Below are 7989 nucleotides of genomic sequence, written 5' to 3'. Positions count from 1 at the left end.
TGTATTTTTCTGTGGAACGTAACACAAAATTATTTGCAGGAAATCTGTCTGTACTTTAAAGTTTCACGACTGGTGCAGATATTAAAGTAAATTTCTACCAAAAAACTCCGAAATTTTTAGATTAATCTCAGAAATTAATCAGAGATTAATCAGAGATTAATTTGTTATAGAAAGTTTCCAACATTCTGGAAAGTTTTTGTGTTTGCCGTCATATGAAGGAAGCTGCATCTTGGAGGCTGGAATCTGTTGACGCCATGCTAGTTGATGAGCTAACGGCTAATGTTTACAAAGCAGCCAATCCTGGAGCACCGTTCATTTTAATTGGTGTTGATTGATTGAACCTGCAAGAAGGAAATAAGGAAAACAGTAGAAAGTAGCTCCTGCATTTGATGCATATTTGGCAGTTTTTAGCCTTTAGCTGTGAAGCAGGTTCAGATTGTCTCCGTTGGTCTTTGGTCTCCAGCTGGACGTCTGATGTGTTTGGTATTCTAGATCTAATGTGAGTTTTGTAGAGGAACAACATTATCTGCTTCTGGAAGATGAGTTCTGTCTTCTTGAGTTACAGCTAATGCAGGATGATGTGAATCTGTGGGAGGAGATAAATAATTCTTGCTATCTGACAGCAGCGCAGCGATAACAGCGATGACACGGCTGAATTAGTTTAACCTACTGCTTTATCCGCTTCCTGTCATGCTTATTGTTGTTTCTGTGGATTTCAGGTTATTTTCAGCAGGAACTCGCTGTCATCACTTCTCAAAAGAGGCCTGCTCCTTTGCTGCAGAGTAATTTCAGTGAGATGTGTTGACAGAGAGATTTGTGGCCTATCCAGCGTTTCTTGGCAGGTAAATGACTGTTTTAAATGTAATTTGCTCTGGGCACTACAGAAGCCCTGAAGGGCAGAAACTGGAGGCGTGAGCGGCGCTCCTCCGTTGCCGTTACCTCCGGCGATGCTTGTGTTCGATCGGCGCGTGAAGCATGTGATGGGTTATGTAACGTCCGGTCGTCTCCTCCGCGGGACAGCGTCAGGTGGATCCATGCGCTCTCCAAGCCCCGCCCACTCCACACAGTTACGCTGCTCTACGTGTGCAGACTGAGCACATTTTCCCCACATTGACCCAGATACTCGTCCTCTTCCCCAGAGAGCCGCCTTCCTCCGTATGAGAGAGGCTCATTATTTCACTGGAGTGCCTCCGTTTCTTCTGCTTCTTGCAGGGAGCGAGGGAAGTGGGGCAGCAAGGAGCTGCTGCGGCGCCGCGGTGCGTTCAGGCTCAGTCCACTTCCACAGGGAGCCGTTCTGGACCCACACAATTAACACAGCACAAAATACAGTCAGCACATTATGGGCAGGCTGATTATTACAAAGCTATCCCCATGTGTAATTGCACCTCTCCAAATTTGGTCAACTCAACTGAGTGTGAATCACCTAACTGGCCGCGCTTTTATTGCGGCGATATTCTGCCCCAACTGTTTGCTCGCTCTGAATGGTGATTGTGCAGCGCGGCGTGAGCTTCAGAGCTGCTCGTGTAATTAGCTGTTATTTGGAGCAAGAATCTATTAAACTAACAATTGATTTGTTGACAGATTATTGACTGGACATGGAGATCAAGTAGCTGCAGACGAAGTCTCACATTTAAATGAAGCCGTGAGCAGAAGGAGCTGGGCCGGTTTCTGGAGCTGATCACACGGAAAATAATGTCAAACTTTATTCTTTAGTGTTGAACGCCTGTAAGGATGCAAAGCAGCACAAAGTGATCCATCCGTGTGGATGTCATGTTGTTCAATACAGACGAAGAAATTTCTGCTGATCTTTGTAAAAGTCTGTACATTTTTATACAGTTTTAACATTTTTTATTTTGTAAATAATAATAATAAAACTAGATATCTAAAGGGTTGAAGCTCAGATGGGATTCAAAGTGTCTGTAAAGAGCCTCCCCACAGCATGATGCTGCCACTACCATGCTTCAGTGAAGCAGCATCATGTTCAGGTTGTAGTTTGGTTCCTTTATTTTAAGATGTTCAAAGTTTTAAACGTTTCTATAACGTTTAAATTCAGACCTGCTGCTGGTTCAACTGGTTTACATGATGCTGGGTGTTCTCCATGGAACCAGAACCAGAACCAGAATGGTTTCAGTTTGAGAGAAATTCTAGTCATTTGGTTGTAGATTATTGAAAATATAGATCCGTTTCATGATTCTGCATTGCTTTTCATTGTTGTGTTCATGAAATTTTATTTAAAAACTCAAATGAACAAAAGTTTTAGGCTACAAAGTTACAGGAAACTGGAGGAGTGTCTCTGTACATCAGCCCTCCGTCGTCATGGTGAAGCACGCTGACGGCTGCATCATGCTGAGTGAATGGTTTCACCGGACGCTGTCCATCCAGTCTGATGGATCTTACAGTATCTATCGTTACAGACACCTGATCAATATCAATAAATAATACATCAATAATTTCACTGAACTGTGATCCAAAACCACACAGCATTCTGGGAGATGTAGGCAGAGGAAAGGCTGTAGCCGCTCAACCTTTCATGGCTAGCTAAGCTAAGCTGGAATCAACTAGCTAACTCACTAATCGGTTACCTAGCAACTCATTCATTCTTTGGTTACCTAGCAACAGCCTGTTGAACACATGCAGCAGCAGTTTCTGGTTTCCACAAACTGAGGATAAAACCTGAAGGTTCTGCCAGCAGTTTGGTTTTTTTCAGATATTTAAAACAAAAAACTGATCAATAGTTATCAGTATCAACTGATACGAAGCGCTGATATAAGTTTTTCTGCCATATTGTCCAGCCCTGCCTGGACCCACTGCGTTCCGTTGTTTCACCTGCTGCACTAAAGGAAGTGATGCAATCATCTGGAAAGGAAATACATCTCCAAGGAAAACACACGCCACACTTTTCAGTTTTCCACTGGACAACCGGTGTGGTACTAATACTGTGAGAAAGTTGAAGGGTGTGAATACTTTCCCGCGCAGCGCCGAGTCTATTTAAGGAGCGCTGCAGCGCCACGCCTCCCTGCTGGATCCGCTCCTCCAGCTCCGCTAGCTGCGCTGCTGCAGAGCGGCTTCACCATCCAGGACGGGCGGATCGGAACCAGCAGCAGCGACCAGACCCGGACCCGAACCGGGACCCAGAGAGGCAGAGGGAGGGGGGGAGAATGTGACAACTGCTGGAGGCTGCACCGCCTTTAGGGAGGCCTTGGCTCTTGCACCTGTCCCTCTCCGTCTCCGCGACCAGGCGCAGTTCGGGCAGAGCGACGCTCCTTTCTTATCGGGGAGGCGCTCTCACACACACGGACAGCCGGAGGGAGGCGCGCACACCGCCGCAGACACCGGCCAGGCAGGCAGCATGACTTCAGCCTACAACCTGGATTTTCTGCCCGATATGATGGTGGAGAGCCGCCTGCTCGTCCCTGGAGACAGGCTGTAAGTTATTCTCCTCTCTTTCTGCTCCGGTTTTTATTTTTATTTTATTAATTTTTTTGCGGCTGTCCGGTGTGGAGATGTTGAATCGGGTCAGAATGAACGGCCGGTCCGGATCTCAGTGGTCAGTGGGTGGATGTTCGCCGCGGCTCGCGGTCCGCGGCAGCCCGGATGCTGATGAATGAACGCCATTATGAGGAATTAACGCCGCCGCCTTTATGAGCCTCGCCGATCCGCTGCGCCGAGCATGCAGAACATCCGCCATCATCACCGCCACCATCATCATCACCACCACCGGGTTTGGAGCGACGCGTTCGGGACTCTGCAGCCGGCGGAGGAGCGCATGAAGCCCGCCGTCCTCCCCGCTGCTGCTGGAGGAAATCGGATCAGAAAAAGCGCAGAAGTGGAGATGCGTGTCACATGCGCGCGTTGACGCCCTGGCTGTGTGTTTTTCTCCTCACTTTGGACACTTAGTATGTGCGTGTGTGTGCGTGTGCGCGCGCGCGCGCGTGTGTGTGTGGACGCAGGAATGCGCTGCTATCCCGTGTCCGCTAATTGCATTTTGCTGTAATTGCGTTAAACTCGTGCAGCTCGCAGGGACAAAGGCGCTTTTCTTCCCGTCATGTCGGTCATGTGTCCCGCATGTCCCGCTCCTGTCGCTCCGCTCTTGCTTCCCGTTTGCTGACGGATTTTGCTCCTTTATTTCCCAGCAGAGATAAACCTTCACTGGGGTCCAGTTATTCTTTTTAATTTCACTTATTCTTCCAATAAGTTGGGGCGGGAGGAATAAAAACTCATTAAAAGTCAGTGATGATAGATAAGATATGGAATCCATCAGGATTAATGCAGCTGTGATGGCTCTATTTGGCTCCAAATGGACATAAATGGGAGTAATTAGGAGAATATTGTTGAGTCATGGTGCGCAAAGTAATGATGCTATTTCATTTTATGGAGGCATGCATGCTGATATTTGAACATTTGTTGCATTATGTAATAATTACATCCATCTGTAATGTGCTGGGATTGGCTCATTTTCCAGAGATTGGCTCTGATTGGTGATGGATTTGATTTATATTTTAATGTTTGAGATAAAAACATGTTAATTACAGAATTAGGTTAAAAATCGGTTGACCTGTCCAGGGTGGCCCGCCTCTCACCCGAACATTAGCTAGAGATAGGCATGGATGGATGGATGGATGGATGGATGGATGGATGGATGGATGGATGGATGGATGATGGATGGATTGGCAGGTCAGAAGTTGGTGACCAGTTTTATCTAGAAGTTTATTTAATGTGGGATCAGTTCATTGGATTCACTGGTTGCAACATTATCACTTGTTAATACCAGAGATAAACCAGTTGATCCGATCAGTTTTCCTCGATTGGTTCTGATCAGTGATTTCATTTATTTTTTAATTCAATAACAGTTTCCATTTTCTGTTGGATTTCAAACTAAGAGCTCGATTAAAGACCTGCAGAATAAATAAAATGTAAAGAGTTACTTCTCTGAAATTACAGAATTAAAAGGTTAAAAATCGGCAGGCAGGTTGGAGATCAGTATTGCTCATTGATCGGTTCATCTGATCTATTAGACTTAGGATCTTTATCTGATGTTAAATATTAGAGATAAATCATTTTGTTGGATTTAACTCATTTGTGTCTCTGATCGGTGATCGATCGGCCTGATACTGAGCAATCTGCTGATGAAATGCACCAACCAGCTCCATGTGCTCTGGTTCTGGTTCTGTCCAGTGCGGATCAGATAAAGGTTGGCGACATGCGCTTTGAAGCAGAAATGGGAATAATCTTGTAATCCCTTCATTTTCTGTCAGACTCAAAGCAGCGATCAAAGAACCTGCAGGAAAACCTTTTTCTTTCTGGGAGCAGCCTGATCAGAGCCAGTTTAATATTTAAAATCACGGTTTACTGCCTGGCGTAGAGCACAGAATACAACCGATGGTTATTGGCTGCCGATTGTCATAAACCTCTTTATTTTTAAGCCCGTGTCATGAGGGCTTGAGATGAGTAACTTCCTGTTTGTGGCGAGTCGTGCTGCCTGCTGTGGATCAGTGAGCTGCTGTAATTAGAGGATGGGAGATAAAATTCCCAGCTGTGTTTTCCGTTTGTTTCCTGAAACAAAACTGCATCCCTTGTGGTATCATTCCGGGATGAAAGGCCCGGTCCACTCTGCTCCTCCGAGTCGCCTCCATTGACTCGCCGTGTAGTCTATTACCCAGAAGCTCTTGTGACGAGACGCTTTCTCATTAATCAGTGTCACCGTCTCTCACGCCGCGGGCCCGGCGGGGGCCGCCCTCCTCTTCCTCCTGCTCTTCGTCCCGTTGATGTGTTTTGCATCAGCGGCTGCTGGCCGCGTCTGGGGGAAAGTGAAGGATTTCTAAATAATGCGTGTCGCTGGAATTAGACAGGCCTATCTGTGCCCTCTTACCCAGCCGGCGAGGAGGCGGACAGGTTTAACCAGATAGCGCTTATGGAAATGACACTTTGTATTTATGTGAACACGCCACTCCACCGAGGCTTTTCACTGCTGAGGGTGCTCCTGGTAATCTTCTGACATACTTCTTTGCATTATTGTGTTTAACCTCTCTGTTTTAGAGCTGCTTTTCATGCCAGATGCTTTCCTTTCTCCTGCGTGAAGCTGCTCTCCTCCCAGGCTTCCACTTCCTGTTGCAGCCTGACAACAGGAGCACAACTACTGCGTTTGGCTGCATGTTGTCTGCCGTCGGCCTCAAAAAGGGACCAAATGAAGGACCTAAAATACAGATTGTTTTCTGTCCATCTGTTAGTGATGGACATTTATCGTATCGTTACAGAAAACAATTTAGACCACAGAAAAAAAAACCCAGATTCTGACTTTTTACATTTTTTTCCAGTGGCAATAATCCTCTTCTATACATCGATCATCATTCAGGCTGAAAATTAGCTTTATCATAATAAGACATTTGCTTTATCATTTAGTTGAACCGGATTGAATTCATGTGTGAACGCCAAGCAGACCGGAGACCGCTCCAAAAGCAGGAAGTGGACTACAGCGCAGGGCATTCTGGGTAAATACAACCAAAGCTAACATGTTAGCCTAGCGCTAGCAGCAGAAATGGCTCCTGGTCTTCAGCCAAAGACTAAAGAGAAATCCTCCAACCGCTAAAATCTGACGCCTCCATCTTGTTTCCATCTGGTGAAGAAGGAAGTTGCTCTCAGTGTCTTCAGAGGTTTTTGTGTCGTTTCCTTTAGTGGTTCATGGTGCAGCGCCCCCACAGGCCAGGAGGGGAACAGGCTGCTCAAAGCAGATGAAAGTGTTGCAGTTTTGGTTCCTAATCAAACGAAGTCTACCAGACTTCACACTTCTTCCCAGTTGTTGTTGGAAGCAGAGAAACAGAGTTTGGCGGAAACTGGAGCAGAACCTCTGGCCTGGACTTTCCACTCCTACTCCAAGTGCAAACTGAGGCTGGGGTCCGTCTGGGAAACATGCGACCCCTCACCTCCCTGTGTTGCTGAGCTGTGAGGTTCCTCAGGGTCCTGACGCAGGAGCTGCAACCTTCAAAGAAAACAAAATGGCCGTCCGGCCAGGAGAAACCAGAGAACGACTGTAAACTTTCCCCAGAGTGAAAACAAGCTGGGATTTCCACAGGCGAGCCAAATGTAGTGCTCACCCCAGATTGTCTTTATGACCCTCACACACACACACACACTGCGCCTTCCTGACCCCTGGCCAAGCATGAGAGGACACAAATCACGAAGCCAACAGCTGAAAGGCTCCTGTGGCCGACAACATGAGGTTCTCATGAGAAATATCTGCTGGGCTTTAAACGCCTCTGAAGCTTGATGCTGCTGATAATTCATTCAATTTAAATTTGCTATGCAGACCTTGGCCTGAATGTCACTGTAGAGGAAAATTCATGTGGAAGATCACAGGAAGTCCAGAATTAGCCGTTTGCTGCAGTGTTTCAGGAGATGCACAGAGGAATCCAGATTAAATGACCAAACATCTCTAAACATGGTTGGTGGAGTTCTGGAGATCAGATTTAACATTTAATCCTCCAGATTCCAGTAACATCAGAGTTAACTGATTCTGAAAAAGGAAAAATGTGCAGCAAAATATGAAATTAGGCGATTTAGACAGATCAGTAAAGTCTGCAGCAGTTTCTCAGTTTATCGAACCCAGGATTGATTAATCACCAATTAAAACACAAAAATGAAACTGAGGTGTTTAATAGACGTTAGCCATGAAGAACGAAGAGCAGAGTGGGAATGACGCTGCAGGGCGAGGAAGAGGAGCGGTGAAGGTCCGACATGGATCTGGTTGGATTTGCCACTGCTGATGTGAAGCTCAAAGGAAAAAGAAGCAGGAGGAAAAAACCTGATTTCTCTGATGTTTTTGTTCATAATGTTGTTATTTAGCTGGGAAACGCGGACAGTATGTGTGATATATGGAGCGATGGAGTCGTCTTCACGCATCGCCAGCTGCAACATTGTTTTATCCCGCTCTGTGTGTGTGTGTGTGTGTGTGTGTGTGTGTGTGTGTGTGTGTGTGTGTGTGTGTGTGTGTGT

At 46.3% G+C, this 7989-nt stretch overlaps 1 long non-coding RNA gene across 1 annotated transcript; it reads left to right on the top strand.

Annotated features, from left to right (window-relative positions):
* The first annotated feature begins 2223 nt into the window (after positions 1 to 2223).
* On the top strand, positions 2224 to 7619 carry LOC107833275 (uncharacterized). The gene is made up of 3 exons (XR_001658995.1): positions 2224 to 3426; positions 7304 to 7438; positions 7579 to 7619. It is a non-coding gene; the product is annotated as an uncharacterized LOC107833275 (long non-coding RNA).
* Positions 7620 to 7989: the final 370 nt, after the last annotated feature.

Source organism: Poecilia formosa, unplaced genomic scaffold (assembly GCF_000485575.1).
Source record: "Poecilia formosa unplaced genomic scaffold, Poecilia_formosa-5.1.2 Scaffold355, whole genome shotgun sequence".
NCBI classification, from domain to species: Eukaryota; Metazoa; Chordata; class Actinopteri; order Cyprinodontiformes; family Poeciliidae; genus Poecilia; species Poecilia formosa.
Note: the sequence above shows the minus strand (reverse complement) of the source record. Positions and strands in the feature narration are given on the sequence as shown.